The 18,292-nt window shown below is 33.7% G+C and overlaps 1 long non-coding RNA gene across 1 annotated transcript in view; it reads right to left on the reverse strand.

Annotated features, from left to right (window-relative positions):
• Positions 1 to 18,292, reverse strand: part of LOC140689276 (uncharacterized) — an 85,082-nt gene that overhangs the window by 18,209 nt on the left and 48,581 nt on the right. Inside the window, exon 4 of the long non-coding RNA XR_012064165.1 lies at positions 2,725 to 2,817. This is a non-coding gene — a long non-coding RNA (uncharacterized lncRNA). The remainder of the gene's footprint in view (positions 1 to 2,724; positions 2,818 to 18,292) is intronic.

Genomic DNA, 18,292 nt, shown 5'->3' on the forward strand with positions numbered 1-18,292 from the left:
GCCATATTAAGTAAGTATGAAAAGGCCTCTAGAATATTATCCTGAGCTATATGGTCACTGACTTATAGAAGCTGCTAGAGAGAAAGAGAAATTTGCACCCAGGATTGTAATTAGGGATGATAGGAGGATGGAAGCAGTGACCTGGTAGGAAGGCTAAGGGGACTTGTTAGAAATGTGTGTCTTAAAGGTTGATGTGGACATCGCTAAGCAGGCTTATTTTTTGCAATTAGTTTGCAAAACTTCCTCAAATTCTCCTGGTTATGTCAATGTTTATTTGAGAAAATAAATCTTTTGGTCAGTGGAATAGGCCTTTGTTTCTTAGGATGACCAGAGGGATAACAGAAATAATGGCGCATTTTTACTTGCGCAGAAGTAAAGATTGGTGAAAGAGAGCAGAATAACTCCACAAGGCTTGAATAACGGTTACAGTTAGTGTGAGAGGACAGATTGAGGCTATATGTGAGCGAGCAAAGTTGCTTTAAAGTCAAGCTAATTGAGTAATGGACGTTTTCATTTTGTTACCAGTCATATGCCTTGCTTAATCTCAAGATCCCCTTGCACTGTGACAAAATATAGTGGTTATATTATAATAGTAGGTATATTATACTTTGTGTATATTAAAATACAGTAAAATATAGTAGTTAAAAACACAGAATGTGGAGTTAGACCTCCTGGGTTTAAATCTAAGATCCATATTTACTACCATCTAACTTTGGGCAAGGTATTTAACATTTCTGTGACAGTTTTTTCATTTGTAAAATGGAATTAATAATAATGCTCACCTCAAAAAATTATTGTGAGGATTAACATGAATTGATATATGTAAAAACAAACAAAAAAGAAAAAAATCAAAGTCTTGGCACTTAATGAGTGATATATATGAGATAATTTGTTAATATTCTGAATAGATGATCATTTGGACCAATGCCATTTTTTATATTTTCCATTGTTGTTGAATCTTATTGTAGGTCTTGGCAAAGTGCAACAGAAACAAATGCAGAAACTTTTAGTTAAAGGTTTCCCTCAGCACTGGAATTTGACACAACATTGTAAAATGATTATAAATCAATAAAAAATGTTAAAAAAAAAAGATTTCCCTCAGGTGTTTGTTTAATATAGCTATTTCCTTCAAAGCAAATTAGTAGAAGATTTATCTTTCATTTACCTGCTCTGATAAGATTGGAAAATGAATAATAATTTTAAAAAGTGGTTTTATCTATCTTCCTTTTGGAAACATCCATGTACTCTTTTTGTTAACGGAGATTTTAAATGTTGGAACTGCTTGTTACATTATTAAAGTTCTCCCTAGCATCTAAAATGCCCTTTTACTCTAATCTGATCATTCTCAGCATTAGTCCCCAGTAATTTAGGAATCCAGTAATTCCGTAAATGCAATAAAATCATTTTCTCCTTCAGAATTCACTGACCCTGGAGTCTGGCAAAACAATCAAGTTTGTTTTTTCAGTTACTCAATCTCGTTTAGCAAAACTTGATTAGATTCTATCATCCTACTCATTAAAGATTCCATCTGTTTGAAACTTCTGTTTATAACAAATTTCTTTCTTGCTCTCTGCTTTCTTTTTGACTTACTCACTTTTTGAATTTTATAATCCAAAACAGTATCAGCAACATGTTTTTTTTTTCTTTTTCTTTTGAAAAAGAATTTTTTTTCTTTCTGGAGAAGTTAAATCATTTTTTAGCTATACATCAAGAATTCCAGACAGACTGCCCCACTTGGTATAGGCAAAGGGCTGGGCTAAAATGAAATCTAAGGGACACACTTCAGGAATCAACAGGTCTAGTTAAAAATCCTAGAGGAAGCAGGATGGGAAGATTGGGGCAATTGGTATCAAAAAATTAGTTAGGGGAGGTTTCAAAAATTTAACTTGTGTGGAGGGAGAATTTTGGGGATGGACTGCACAGGAGAAAGAGAATACGGCAGTCCTTAAAATGAGCCATGATCAAGAATTGGAAAACATGATCAAGGCATGTAGTATAGTGGGATGAACATGGGATCTGGATTAACTCTCAGATCAAGTTACACAATGTCCCTAAATTTAAATTTACTTTTCTATGAGAGGGGAAGAATAACACCCAACGTTGACGGTTGAATTAGATAAAATGGAATTATTCATTATATATCAATGATTCAGAATTCATATTTCTCCTAAAGGGGTTCACATTTTTCTGGCTCCTACACACTTCTTTGAATGTGATTTATGGCAACTGCTCTTAGAGTATCAAATTTCAGCCATACTGTACTTTGTTCTGCCTCTTGAAGATATTTGTCCTCCCTTTACTTAGCATGTTTCAAATGTCACATGGCTGACTTTGTCAGTGAATTCTAAGCTTACTGTTAATCTCCTCAGAGTTTCCTTTCCTGTGCAATCAATCTATGGTATTACTATATGTGTCTATTTTTCTTCATATATAAGTTATTTTAAATTATCTTGCTCATTTATATACATGTTTATTGCTTATCTCTTTCACTGGAATGAAAGTTCCTTGAGAATTTAAGGTGCCTTTTCTCTGTATTCTCAAATTCTATAGCTCTTTTTTTCACAAAATAGGCAATCAATAATTATTTGTTGAACTAATATGATTAATACACATATGTAAAATGTATGATATATTAGTTATTCCAGACATAACTTCTTATTAGGTACTAAGAAACAGCAACCTGAGTAGAGTTGCAAGTGGCCTAAATAATAAGGAGTAACTTACCCTTCTTCCTTTGGTCTGTTTTAATTGGGTGGCCCATGTTTGCAGTAGTAATTCTTGCTCCATTACATATGAGACACTGCAATTCACATGGACCTGTTTTGGATAAATAATACAATTCAAATCAGAAAATGCATATTGATCATCAATTCTGTGCAAGGCATATAGAATACAAAGATGAAAAAAATTGTTCCTGCATACAGTTTACAATAAGTAAACACATAATCTTAAAAATATAAAGGTTTAGAAACATGATTAAAATAATAATTAAGAAATCATTAGAGATTTTCCTTGGTGCTTTACTTGTACTTATGATTAAGTTCAACTGCTTAGCACATAACAGTGACAGAGAGGTTGATGGTTGTTGAAGATTTATTGGCCACCCACGAAAGTAGGAACTAAAAGAAGTTAGATTCTGGTACTCAGCCAAAATAATAAGGTCTGCTCTTTGGTGCAAATGGATTAGAATATATCTTGAGCTCAGTAAAATCTAATAAATTCTAGAGTTTTTTACAGCCCATTCAGTATCAAAATATCTTACTATATTGTTGGTACCAAGTCAACTCTCAATAAATATGAGTTAAATTAATTAATGAATAAAAATACAGAGACAACCAGAAACACAGCTTCTCATGATCAAATTTTGAATATGGATCTCCAAGTTAAGAGTGTCAAAGTTGGATGGTGACTCATGAGTAATATAATCCAACTCTTATTTTATACTCAAAGCTGACACAAGATACTGAAGCGACCTATCCAAGTTAGTTGAAGAGCTGGGAAATCCTGAGATTCTGGATCAGTGTCTAAATATACTCTTCATTATACGACATTGCCAAAAATGAATTTTTATTGAAGAATTGACATATCAGTTAGGCTAGATGTTCTGAACGTAAAGAACATAGATCTCAGATATTTGCAATCAAAATGTTGCGTGTATGCTGTGCATACTTCTGTGTGTGTGTGTTTCCAGTGACAAAGGCCATAGTACTCTTTAGGTTCTTAAGATTGTTATGTGACTCAGGAAAGATCCAAACTGATTAAATTAGATCTTGAAGAATTTGGAAAGGCTGAAGTTGGCACACTAGAGAGGTAGAAATGCTTGTGGTTGCTTCAGGGAATATTGAGTTGTTTCAATACTGAATACTGACTTGAAAACATAGGCTTTATTTAAAAAATAAACTAAAGAATAAAGAGGTAAATTCAGAAGGAAACTTGTAAAATCTTGAATGGTAGGGGTTATTGACTGGGCAATGAGTATCCATTAAAAGGTGTGAGCAAACATGAAAAATATTAATTTATTCTCTTTTTATTTCATCTAATTTTTTCAAAAGTGTATATATGAGACCTTGTGATGAAGTGATCAGAGAAGTGCATTTTACTGTAATCATAAATACAGAAATAAGATCTAAAAATATTCAGCAAAATAAACTATTTTACCAAAACTATATTAACTGCATTTGTGGACATTGTGGAAAGAAAAGGAAATGATTATTTATATAAAATACTAAAATTTTAATTCCTCTACAATCCTATACAAAGCCCTTTATTTAAATAGTGCATTTTTCCTATAATAAAATTGTATTGAGAATAATTGAATACATATAATTTTTAATAGCATTAATATCTTTCAACATTTATTTCAAAAATGAGATTTGGCCTGCTAGACCACATCAGATAATTTAAGATTTTTTTGAGAATGTTGATATTTTTCCATGGTGAAACATAACTCTTTTTTTTTTTTTCACTTCTTTTACAAATCAGTGTATCACAGGATAAGTTCATGGTTAATGTTTCTTCTACACTACTTTTCTTTTTTGCATAAGGACCCAGGACAAAATGAAAGCATCTGTGAGATAAGATTGTTTCATACTGGAGATGCACTGCAGAAGGGGAAAGAGGTTGTAAGATAACTCCATATGGATTTTTCACACACTTCTTTACCTGGGCCCTTGGGCAGTTATGAGACAGTCAAACCAAAGTCTGTAGTTAAAGGTCACAGACTAAGCACTACTGAATATACTGATTTCTAGAGGGAGGAAGGATACTATGATTATTAAAGGTTCTACCTTAGCTATCTGTTGGAAGTATTAGAATACACGTTGGTAGCAGGAGGAAGTGATAAGAAATGTATGCTTTATTTTTCTCAAAAAAACCCCTTTTAGTTATTGTGGAAAGTTAAAGATTCAAATTTGGGGATCTAAGACAAATTGGAAAAAAAAATTTTTTTTCTTCTCTGAAACACAGTAAGCCAGATGATTTAAGAATTAAGTGAAGGAGAATTTAAGAGAAAAAAGGAGAATTAAGCAATGATTCAATATAAATCGTGGAAAGGGAGAAGAAACAGAGAAACAGGTGTTCGTAAATCAGAGCAGGCAAGCAATTGGCATTAGAGTTAAACCATTCTGGAATTTACATAAAGAGTTTCTCCCTGGAGTTGGGATGGAAAATAGAACTCCAGATCTAATGGAATCAAAGTACTGCTTTAGTTATTCAGACTTAAGTATAAGGAGGGATGAAAGAACTCCATTGTGGGACTGGGGTATACTGAGTGCTGACTCCTGGGTATAGTTTAGTTGTTCCATTAGAGAAACTTGGGGTCAAGGTAAAAGGTAGACTAGTATCTGAGTAAAGGAAAAAGAAATTCCCCTGATAGTTAAATATCTATATACCTCAAGCTAAGATCATTCTCTTAGCTAGAGCCAAGGCAACAGCAGCTGTAAGAAGAGGAGCAGCCAAAGGAAGCCACAAAGAAGGGTGAGTTGCTTAAGACATTGATCTGGGTTGAAGAAAGAAATATCAAATTTTTTGTTTATTTGTATGTTACCTTTTAAAGTTGGTATATTTTAAATTTTCTTTAAAGATATATATAATATATTATTACAAGCATAAAATTTATACAAAATATATTTACACAAACATATATTTGTGGTGTAAGACCAAATAATCTCTTACTGATATTGGTGCAGGATTGTAAAGTCTTGGACAAATTGAAGTAATGAGAAAAGGTTGATGGTATCTAAGTCAGACAACCTTTTAATTCACATTTCACATTGCTTTTGAAAACTGGAAAATTCCCATAACTTCTCTGAAAATTTGTTTTTTCCTCTGTAAAACAGGAATAATGAAAACTACTTCAGAGAATGAATTAGGTGTGTCTGTCATACAGTAGGTATTCAAGTTCTGATAATCAGTAATATGTTAACTAAATCCATTTTAATTTACATTTAAACCTGTTTTAAAAACATAGTCAGAAAATAATGACCAGTAATCAGAATATTATGCACTGTGAAGAATCAGATTCTAACAACAGAATCTACTACAGAATGGATTATTAGATAGTTTTGTATAAAACTTTGTTAAAAATCATCTATCACCATAAAATTCTCCTAAGCTTTAGACTATTAGATATATCTTGAGGAATTTATTCTAAACAACTAAATTAAAAAAGAGAAAAAAATAGGTATACAATGATGTTTATTATTAGATTATATAGTAAAAATGTAAAGCAATTTAAAAAGTCATCAGAAGAGGAAACTAAGTAATCCTGAATACTAACACGCGGGGAAAATTATATGCTATAAAGTTAAAAGAAAGACTTATTTTATGGCTAAATAGGTTATTTATTGTGAAGAATGTATCATGTGAACTTGAGAAGACTATGTATTCTGCTGCTGTTGGGTGCAATGTTCTGTATGTTTGTTATGTCCATTGGGTCTACAATGCTTGCTCAAGTCCATTATTTCCTTACTGATTTTTCTGTCTGGATGTTCTATCGAAAGTGGTGTATTGAAGTCTCCTGCAATTCAATAGATATTTTCCAAAGAAGACATACATATGGTCAGTGGTATAGGAAAATATGCTGAACATCACTAATCATCAGGGAAATGCAAATCAAAACCTCACATCTGTTAGGATGGCTATTATATATTTAAAACCTAAACCTAACACTAAAAAAATCTAAGTATTATAGAGGATATGGAAAAACTGTAACCCTTGTACACCGTTAGTGGCAATGTAAATTGGTACAGCCACTATGTAAAGCAGGATGGAAGCTCGTCAAAAAATTAAAAAAAAAACAAACAGAATAACCATATGATCCAGCAATTCCACTTCTGGGTATATAGCTAAAGGAATCAAAATCAGAATCTTCAAGAGATATCTGTATTCTCATATTCATTGAAGTATTATTCAAAATAGTCAAGATATAAAGGAAATTCTGCCATATGGATGAAGCATGATGAACCTGGAGGACATATGCTAAGTAAAATAAGCCAGTCACAAGAGGACAAATAACACAAGATTCCACTTACATGAGGTATCTAAAAGAGTCAAATGAATAGAAACAGAAAGCAGAATGGTGGTTAACAGGGGCTGAAGAGGACCCACTGCTGTTTAACAGATAGAAGTTTCAGTTATGCCAGATAAATAAGTTCTAAAGAGCTGCTGTACAACATTGTGCTTATTGTTAACAATACTGTATTATACACTTAAAATTTAACAGGGTAGATTTCATGTTAAGTCTTCCTACCACAATAGAAAATGTTTATAAAAGCCAAATTAAAAAAAATCTATAGTCGTATATATGATATGATTATTCCAGTGATGGAATGGTTTTTGGAAAGGGAGTGGATGAAAATGGTAACAGTTATTTTAGGGCAGTAGACATGTGAGAAATTTTCTTTATTTTTTCTTATTTTACCTTTTAATTATGTTCTTTTTAAGATGTATTATGAAACTAAGACATAGGAAAAATACACTACTTTTCTTTTTCCTTCCTTTGGGAAATAGCCCTTATTCCAATCCATGTGATTCTGGTGGGTTTGTTAATGATCACATTCTCTTTCTCTATTAAAGAGGTACAGCATGATCTGGGCTGGCCAATCAGAATGCTCCACCCCTTTGAGAGCAGTAAGTGATACCAGGAGCAATTTGAGCAGGGATAAGCAGTGTCCACTTAGGAAATTTTGTGAGTGATGGGGAAGAAAGAGTCACTCTCTTTGCAGTAGGTTGTTTAATTAATAGAATGAGTCTTGGGTCACTGTGGTTACCATTAAGATAGACTCAATCAGAAATATGGAGAGAGACAGATCTTTTAATATAAAACTTGAATTCTTGAATCCAGTAGTGTCTAAAGATTTTTAGCTCTGGATTTTTCCACTTACTTGAATCAACGAATTTCTATTTTATTTAAGTTTTAAAACTTTTTGGTTTCTTTCAAAGGGATAAAATTTTGAGTAACAGATGAAAAAAAATCAACTAATGATTTAAAACTTCTAAATATCTGAAATTCCAAAGACTATTTTCATGTCCTGGATTTTACCTCAATGATACATTGAGAATTATATATTTGAATTATATAAGAACATTAAACAAAGTGTTCTCCTTACATTGCTTAACAGCTATATTACTAATTAATTTTATGTCTTATTCTGAACTGAGTTATTTGTGTTTATAGGGCACGTTAGTTGCTGCAATCTCTCTTCAGCACAACGAGCTTATGTTCATTTCTCAAGAATTACAATTTCCTGCTTTCTACTTTAACTTCTCTTGAGACAGAATGCAAAGTGAGATCCATAACCATTGAAGTTAACTGCTGTTAATCTATTTTAGGTGACACATTCTGGAACATTATGACTAGAGTACATAGATGACACCTTTAGATAATCCTGAGAGGACAAATTATATACCGATCAAATAACTTTATTGAATCAAGCCAAAAAAAAAATCACACAGAACAAAAACTTTTGCAAAAACGTGAACAAAAGAAAGGGATTTATGGAAGTCATTTTTAGAATGTTCCCTTATGGATCCTGACACAGCAAAAAAGAGGCACTGGAGTACATAACACCTTTTTTCATGCTTTGTTGGCAGGCACCTCTCACTTGGGGAACTTTATTTTATTAAAGGAATGTCAGGAAAGAAAAGGATCTGCATTATCACATTTTTCAGGAAGGGTAATCTGGTGAAACAGCTGTTAGCCTTTGTACATTATTTGTAATTCTGTCCCTTCCAAGGTACGTTAAGAAGCTTGATTTTGATTTACAGGATTTTATGGCAAGTATAAAACAGATTACTGGCAGTGTGCACAAAGGAAGTCTAATTTTGATACAATAACCATTTTATTCAGGAGAATACATGTAAATCAGGATTGTTCCACTTGTTACAGTCTTTTCAAAATAAAAATGTATACTGTTGAAAATGATTTGTATTTAAAGCTTATGTTAGTGACTTTTACACATAGTTCATAGCTTTCAGTTATGGACTTCTTTTTTCATGAAATCTACACTGTTGATTGCAATTATCTCTTCAAATGTCTCTCCTCCTTCTACCTGCCCACCCAGTTAGACTGTGAGTTCCCAGTGTACAAAGGTTATGGCGTATTAATTTTATTTATCTTTGAAACTCTAACATCTCACTTACTGTCTGACATGTAGTTATTTGATAACAATTTTCTGAAAGACTAACAATAAATGAATCAAATTTATTCTTTCAATGGTTTTCTCTTGTTACCGGTGGCAGGCACTTTGTCTGCAGTTACTCATGATTCACTTTAAATCCTGACTACTACATTTTCTGCTAGAGAATATAAAAAATCTAGAACTGGGCTTAGGCAAGCCAAACTGGTTTTATTCCTATGCCTTATGTTTTTGATGGCTCCATTTCACACACTTTTTCTCTAATTCAGCATTTCTTAAAGTCCAAATAAATTTAGACCAATGATGTGCTTTGTAATAAATAAACTTTATATTCAAATAAATTTGGAAATGCTTATATTCCATATTGCCTTCTTGGAAATTCATATAGAAATCACTAAAGAAAATCCTTGAGAACTTTTTACTTGTCTTACTGCAAACTATTATGTCAAAAACAGTTTGCAAAACTTATCTGTATGTGAAGTTTTTTTCTGTAAAATTTATTGCTACCTCATGTTAATTATGAAGAAAACACATCAGGTTATAATGTCCAGTGCATTTCAAAATTACATATTTGTACACTTGACTTTGCTGTATGTTTTTTTGCATGCTCCAGTTTCCCCAATAATCTATTAAATATTTATCCAAGTCTTTTGTTTAAGCAAAAAATAAATAATTGCTCTACCTTCTAGGATCCTACTTTGTAAGATCTGAGATCACCATCTTGATCCTACTTGTTTGTTGTCACTATATAGTCTCCTTCCTAATTCATCTCTAGTAGAGAAGTCATGAGCCAAGAATTTATCTATAGAATCTGACCTGAGTTTCAACCTGTTTGAAATATCATCTAGGAGAAAAAAGTTCTTTATCTTCATATTTTAATCCCACATTGTTTGGCAAAATTACCCAAAAGATACTTGAAAAGCAAATTAAGGTTTTGATTATATTAGATAGTCTCCCATGAGATCCAAATTCACTAGACTGGGTTTTGGCATGTATCCAGTAAATTAAGCTTTTGATATTTATCAATTATTTGGTATTGCATCCATTATACTTATCCATTTCTCCTCCATTTCATGAGTTCTCTTATATTTTCAGAAGCTGTTTGCTTGGATAACATGAACCACAATTTTGGCAGTATTACAAGTCATTTCACTACTAATTTCGTAGCCATTTCTTTTGGTAGAGATGCGGAGCAGAGGACCACTTAGAGCAGAGCAACTTGCTGTACATAAGAAATTTACTGACACATGAAACATTTTATTCTGCCTTTGAGTGTACAGTTAGCAAAGAGCTATTGAGATCACAAAATCTTTTAGACACACAGAGCTGAATTTTTAGAGTGTTGGCTTTTGAACTGGGAAGTTCCATTGGTTCTCTCTCCCCCTGCATTCCATGCTCATTGCTAGTGTCATCTGCTCCACACTATTAGCAAATTTTTAGAGACAAAGTTGTGAACTATTATGTAAGCCAGTTAGAGAAATTTATTGTTAAACTAGAAATCACAGCTTAGTTAAAAAGAAGCAGAGGTGGGCAGACATACTTCCATTCCTTCTAAACTATTGGTAGGGGATGCAAAAATGAAAATCATTAATTTTTGTCACTGAGTATCTCAGTAGTTGAGTCTTGTTTATTTTTTTTATTGATGTGAAAATTAATAAACAGAAGCCTCAGTTAAGATGGAGTTGGAAAAGAAGTTTCTTCTGTATAGCTCAGGGAACTATGTTCAATATCTTGCAATAACATCTAATGGAAAAAAATATGAAAATGAATATAAGTATCTACATGTATGACTGGGACATTGTGCTGTACACCAGAGATTGACACATTGTAACTGACTGTACTTCATTTAAATAAATAAATAAATAAAACTGGAAAGATGGAGTTGGGAGGTCAGAAGGGGGAGCTGTCACACCCTTCCATTCAACATCAATTGCAGACCCAACAAAAAGAGATGTACCTTTGCATCTTCATCAGGAAAAAGGTTACTACTTCGCTACCCAGCAGGAGGAAGAAAGAATTTCTCCTTGCATGGTGACTGCCTATCCAATGAGACTCAACCAATAAACTCAGCCAATAAAAAGACACTACACTTTGAACTCCCAGTTTCCTCCAAAGGACTCTTTGTTTATAATAGCCCCTTCCAACTTCCCCCTTTCCTCTATAAAGAAACACATCTGTCCTTTGTTCTCTTCGGTCTAGCCTGTGGTTCACCATGGGTTGCATGTCACACATTACAATTCTTTGCTGTTCTTGAATAAACTCATTTTGCTGGTAAAATAACTGGCTGCTTTGTTGTTTTAGGTCAATCTTGATTTTGTACTCATTTTCTGAATCTGATGATGTTATTTTCATTAGTTCAAACACAGAGATACTCCTAAAATTCTATATAATCTCAACTGAATGACTGCAATTGAGTATTACATGCAGTTATCATCCAGGACCATTTTTATTTTGGTGGCTGAGTTTTAATATTCACTCAGAGAAAGTGTTAAGAATATCATTTTTATTTTTTATTATTGTATTTCATGAGAGATAAGTTAAGAATATTAAATGAACTTACATGGTATTAGTAAATATGTACTTTGCATTTATGACAAAATCCAAGGAATGTAATCTACTTACTTAGCTATGTCAGTTATATGTCCAATTTTTGTTCCTTTTCCCTACTGCATTATCAGAAATGTTTAAATTTGTCACAAGTAAATAAAATGAGATTAATCTGAGCCTTTGAAGATTTGTTTAAACAAAAAATTAATAAACAGTCATACAATGAACTTTTCTGACCTCTACCTAGCCTTAGGTGTCCTGTTTCAATAATTCTGAGATTGTACCTAGAAAGTTTTATTTAAAAAATCTGGGACCAGATTCCAGTTAATTCCAGTTAAACCTTAGATTATTACTCTACAAAATTGCTTTTACTGGTTGCAAGTTGATATGATGAAGGCTTTATGAAGGATAATGATAAGAAATAACATGTTTTGAAGACTTTGTTCTTATATTAGATGATGTCTTCTCTATGAGAATAATCTCATCGTCCTTATGTCATTGGTATCTGGATAGTTAGGTGCTCATTAACAACTTGCAATGTGTCTGAACATGAGTCTACATTCTCAGGTACATAATTAAAATAATTTTATTACCTTTAAAACAAATTGTTTTTACTCCAGAATCATCATCCTGCTGGATAGTGGTAAATTCCATCTCAATCATTGGCAAGACCCTTCTTTTCCCAGGGTTGTAACATAATCTGGGAGAGTTTTACATGATGTTCCCAAAATGGGTGAAGGAGCAACAGAAATAGTTTTAATAATATAATATTTTTAATAATGGTGAAATAACTACTATTTCTCAAATTGTGTTGGGTGTTGTTCTGAGTCTTCACATGCTTTATATCAAAGGAAAAAAATTATTCTGATCCTTGTTAAAATGGTAAGGCAGACTTCATTTAGGACCATCACAATAGGTGTAATAGAATACAACAGTTCTGCAGTAGAGGAGAGTGATTGGGAATAACTTCCAACACAGGGAAAAGTGGGGATTTGTAGCGAAGGGGCAGGGTAGTGGGTAGGTGGATGGGAAATTACTCAGAGATTAGGGTAATTCTTGCTAAACTGACCTGACAGGTTTCTTACCAGAGGCAGTCTAAGGTGATCAGATGTCACCTCAGGGATGGTAGTGGATGAGAAAGGAGATTAGATAACAAGTTTGGGGGATTCTGGCTAGACTGATTTGACAGGAATCCTTGCTAAAACTGGCCTTGAGGATCTGTCCAAGGATGAAGCCTAGTTGGTCTCAGAGAAATCTGTCCTTAGAGTTTGGACAAGAAGAGTCTTTGGCAGTTGTTAGCTCATTTAATATTGAGAACAATAATGTAAGGTAGATATTATAAATTAGAAAATGGAAACAGAAAGAAATAAAAGAACCGGCTAAATGTTAAACAGGTTACAAGTTTCAGCCAGTGGTTATTCCTTGAAATTAGAGGCTGTTCTGGGATTTCAAATCTTAACAGATTTAGCAGATAATAGATACGATTGGCATCTTGGAACCTATGATTCCATCTCCCTCCCAGTTCCTTGTAGTCATTCCTTTCCGGGATGTTGGCCTCATTCCAAGAAACTGACAAGGACAAGATCGAGTCTCATTTTTACCAGAACCACAGGTTTCTTTTCCAACTTGATCTCCAACAGGGAAATCTCATTTCAGTCTGGCAGAAAACACTTGTTCACTTTTGTTTTTCAAACATTCTGCCTTTTTCCTCAATTATTCCTTTCTAGATTTAATCTTTTGGAAAACAAACCAGGAACAGAGGCCAGTATATGTATTTCTTATTATTTCACAGGTGATTAAGTAGAGAGTAGATATTTACATCTGAAATTGACAAAAGATTAAATCTCAAAAAATTTACAGAAATAAGACAAAACATCTAGTAGAAAACTGGCTAAGGGAAGTAAAAAGGCAACTCCCTGTAAAAATACCAAAAGGCTGACAGGTATATGAAGCAATAATCAATTCACTAGTTGTAAAAGTACTACTAGCAAGCAGTAAAAGTAAAAAATGCCTTTTATCAAATAGAAGGGTTATAATCAAAAAGCTATGCTATTACCTTACCCTTTTAAAGTGTTGATGAGACTGAGGAGTTGGAACTTATATTGAGGCTATTGGGAATATAAATGTTTCAGAACATTTGAAAATAGTCTAATAGTATCTATCAAAATTAAGCCATGTATCCAAAAGCACACTTCTAAATAGTATAAAGTTGAAGGCAACTTCCATAACTACAAGAGTGGTGAACACAGTCATGTACTTATTGGATTCTTCTTTAATGAAGCACTGATTGCACTATGTGTTGGAAGTGCTCTCAATGACAACTTCAGTCTCAGCTCCTTCAGGCAAAAAAAGTTACAAAAATGCCCAAGTCTCTCTATGAACACATCCCCATATCCAATGACTCATTGATGCAGATATACAAAGCTCTGGACATCTCTGTCCAATCGAGGAAAACTGAAGGACCATTCTAGCTGCCGAGCTTCCTCTAGGGTTGCCCAAAATTGCTCTTGGGTCTACATCACAGGTTGATCTTCCCTCTGTTTCCTCCTACATCCTCCCACTTATTCCTTAATAAACCACCTGCATGCCAAACTCTGTCTTAAAATATGCTTCTAGAGAAACCCAACCTGTCTGAGAAAGCAAGTACTAAAGATAATGTTTTGAAGGTGGATCACTTGCTCCCCAGCTGGCGATAAGAATTTCATCATTGGTCGTAGGTGGAGCAGTTAACTCTGGCATAAAGTAGAGAATTGGGATAGTACACTGGTGAAAGGGGATGTGTTACTCTGTATGATACATTACGTATCTGGGAAATCACAAGGAACTAGCAACTAAGAGGAAAACAAAATTAAACAGCCATTGCTAAGTTTTACTGTTTTGAAAAAGATAACAAAAAGCTGACCCCACTTGCAGATTTTTAACTTCCAGTCCTTGCAACTGTGGGATCTGCTAGTTTAAAGACTTTAATTCTCAAATGAGATAACATTTTTTCAAGGACAGAGACATTGAATTGTAAGTTCTAACTACTGTCTTAAGACTCCATGGCTCCTTGTTCTACGGGACCAGATGGCAAAAAGAGGTGTCACTATCCAGGCTAGGGTAACAGATCTTGATTAGAAAGTGACAGGGATGCTGTTATACAATGGAGAAAGAGGGGTGGAATATGTTTGTCAGCCAGATAATCCAAGTGTCTCTTTTGATGGTAAATGGACAAGTTCATCAACTCTGGCCTGAAAAAGCATGGTGATTAGGAGCTTAGAACTCTCAGAGATGAAAACTGGGTCAAGCCACCCAGATGGTAGAGGTGCTTGCTAAGGAAGGAACTGGATAGTGGATGAAGGGGATAATGAGACTAGTTGTAACTCTAAGAGCAATGATTTCCTTTTTCTATGGTTCCTCTAAAGAAGAGAGGTCCGCCAGGATCCTGGAGGAATTGCTTCCAGAAATATCTTTGAGGAAGTGCATCCAAACAACAAAAGGAATAACCTTTTTTGGACACTGTGACACACACCCCATTTCTCTTAAGGAAGGACTTTTGATCGAGATGCAAGGGAGTGTTTTCTGGAGAAAGTCTACAGCTGTCAGCCCCTTCAGGGATTGCCCACAGTCACTTCCTTTCTGGGGTGGGCCACGTCCAAAAAATTATTCATGTATGAGTATAAAAGCCTGGTCATCTTGGCCGAGGGGAAGATATTTTAGTTTAATATAAGAGATGGTTGAACACATTTAAATATTCGTGGAAAGAAGCTAGAAGGCAGGAGAAATTTTTTCAAAAAGCTTAAGGTGGGGGCGGGGTGGTGGTGGCTAAGATTCAGATTGCAGGTGGTATTGTAAAAAAGAGTTATGTCTTATTAGTACCACATAAGAGGCAAGATTCAGTATAATGTTTTCTTAAAAAGCATCACCAGTAGCTTCATGGAATTTTAAAAATCACACTTAGCAATATATTGTAATGATTACATTTGAATCATTTAACGTGGTGGACTTCATTTCAATTTTCTACACCTCTTGGTGATTTGGTATTGTCATCAGACATTGGTATGATAGTATTAACCTCAAATTCAGGTATCTGCAATATAATACAAGACTGTAACTATGCTTCTATTTTCATTTGAATAATTTAATTTTTTTTCTATGAATTTTGACTGAATTAGGCCACACTTGCTGGCAAATCCTTGCATTGGCTCTGGGCATCATCCCAAATACTGTCTTTGCGTAGAAATAAAACAAAAGTTTTTATATCTGGATCACTGGGGAATGAGGCTGATTTGGGTATATGGGAATCCTGAAAGCCTGGCTTTCTTTTCAGCCATGTGGCCACTTTTTCTCCTCCAGTCTGCTTAGCCCCATCTCTGCTTTGGGAACTGGTCCCACCACTGTTTCATGCCAATACATCTTTGGATCCAGCTGGCCCTAAAACTACTGCTAGCTCTGGATGTTCCATGTTTTCATGCCAGACTAAGTCTTCTATGTCCGATATGGTTGGCAGCATCTTCATTTCTGGTCTCAGGCCAGATTCAAATTCATGCAGATAAACTGGAAATTTGGGTGTGGATAAACAGGGTTCGGGTAGGTATTTGGGGCTGTAATAAAATCCATCAATTTCAGCAATGCATTGTTCATATAGGCAATACTGTATCTTCAAAGGGAAATCCTTTTCTGTCATTTTTCTCTCTTCACTATGTTTCTATTTTCCAATGGCTGAAAAAAAAATGTGGGTGGATATGATCCTAGACATTCTTTTGAGTATGACTGGTGCCATATAACACCCTCACCACTCTAGCATATTTTGTTGAAATTTAAATTTATTACAAAGCGCCAGTCACAAGCCATTTCTAGGAAGTCACTACAGTACACTTCGGTTTCTCTGAGTCCTAGGGAATGCTCAAGCCAAGTAAGAATGTCGATAAGCAGTGCAGAAGGAATGTCTTTACCATCTGTACTTTGGGGATTTTTAGTCTCAAAAATCCTGCAGATAATTAGGCAACTTGTTTGAAATAAAAAGAAAAGTTGTAACTGCAAAAACTTCCAATGCCCCCTTTTTTATCCTGCCAGTGTTAAAGCTATTTAATAAAAATAAATCAAATTTGGAAATAAGTGGGGTAGTATTTTAACAGAATATAATGATCATGCTAATACAGTTGTTATTTGAGTCTATTTCTATTCTTTAATAAATATATCACTCACCTGTATTCTATAAATCTAATTTAAGAAAATGCAAATGCAAATTAAATCAGGTGATTCTTTTTTAAAGATACTAATAATGGTTTATAAAAGAAGTTGCTTGAAAACCTATAGAAACAAAAGTAAGTTAAATGTAACTGCATGTACCAATTTGTGAAATAGTATTTTTTGCCTTCCTTATAAGCCAGGTTTAAAAAAAAAAACAAAAACAGGCCAGAATTTTCACCATCTGTTTCTAAACCGCACAGATGGTTGCAAATTTACGTCTGTTGTAAAAGTGTATTACTTACTATTCTGTCCACAGTGTTCTCTGATAAGTGTCAAATTAATCAACTGACAGTTAATAGTAGCCATAACTTTTCAACCACCTAAAAATGGTATTTTAGAACCCACTGACTTATGCAGAATCTTAGTCTTTTCCTGAGCTAAATCCCTGATGGTTGCTTCTTAGCTAGTTTTTCCTCCTAGACTCAAAAAATTCTGCCAGGCAAATTTCCATGTGTCCCATTACCCAAATTAAATGTGTTCAATATTAAAATGGTGATGTAGCATACAGAATTTAGTGACATGACATGAAATTGAAATACATATGGGTACCTACAATTGTTCAGTATGAGAAGCAATATTTTCTTATCATTGATATGAAATTGAAACTATAAATTGATCTATGCCAGTTTGGTCATTGAAAGCTATTTTTAGTATTTTTAGAAGGTATTGTTAGTGTGTTGGTTTTGTTTTGTTCAGTAATGGTATGTCAGGGACCAAAGTCTGCCACATATAATAAATAGTACATATATACTGTGCAGCAGGAAAAAAAAATCTGTCATAGTACTCCTTCTCAGAACTTGATGTGGCCTTGGCTTTTTACCCCTTTTTCTCTCTTTCTTTTATGGTCCTTGGCAACCTTGGCAAACGTTTTGCCTAAAATTTTCACCTGAAGAAAATTTAGCAGCATTTCACTTGCTGATTTCAGATACTCATTTCACTTCCTTTGGATATATGCCAAGAGGCGAATTCGATGGATCATTTAGTAGTTTTATTTTTAATTTTTTGAGGAACCTCCATACTGTTTTCCGTAGTGGCTCATAATGTATCAATTCACATTTCTACCAAAAATACAAATCCAGGCCAATGAAGACTTAAGACTTAGAACTGGATTTAATTTTAGATAAAAATAGTATGTTTTGATCAAATAATATTTATTCTTTAAATGCGTGTGTGTAGTCACATTGTGCATACTGTTTTGCAACATGACATTTAATTTATCATTTCTTCTTGTCATTAATTTTATATGTAATTGTTTATTCAAAAAAACTTTTTTAAGGTTTATTTTCTAATTTTCTGTAATGTGGCAATGAATATTTTAATAGCTAAATTTTTTTATACTTTTACTTCTGAGATTATTTGCTAACTTTAATTATTTT

The sequence above is a fragment of the Vicugna pacos genome, chromosome 25 (assembly GCF_048564905.1).
Source record: "Vicugna pacos chromosome 25, VicPac4, whole genome shotgun sequence".
Classification (NCBI taxonomy): Eukaryota; Metazoa; Chordata; class Mammalia; order Artiodactyla; family Camelidae; genus Vicugna; species Vicugna pacos.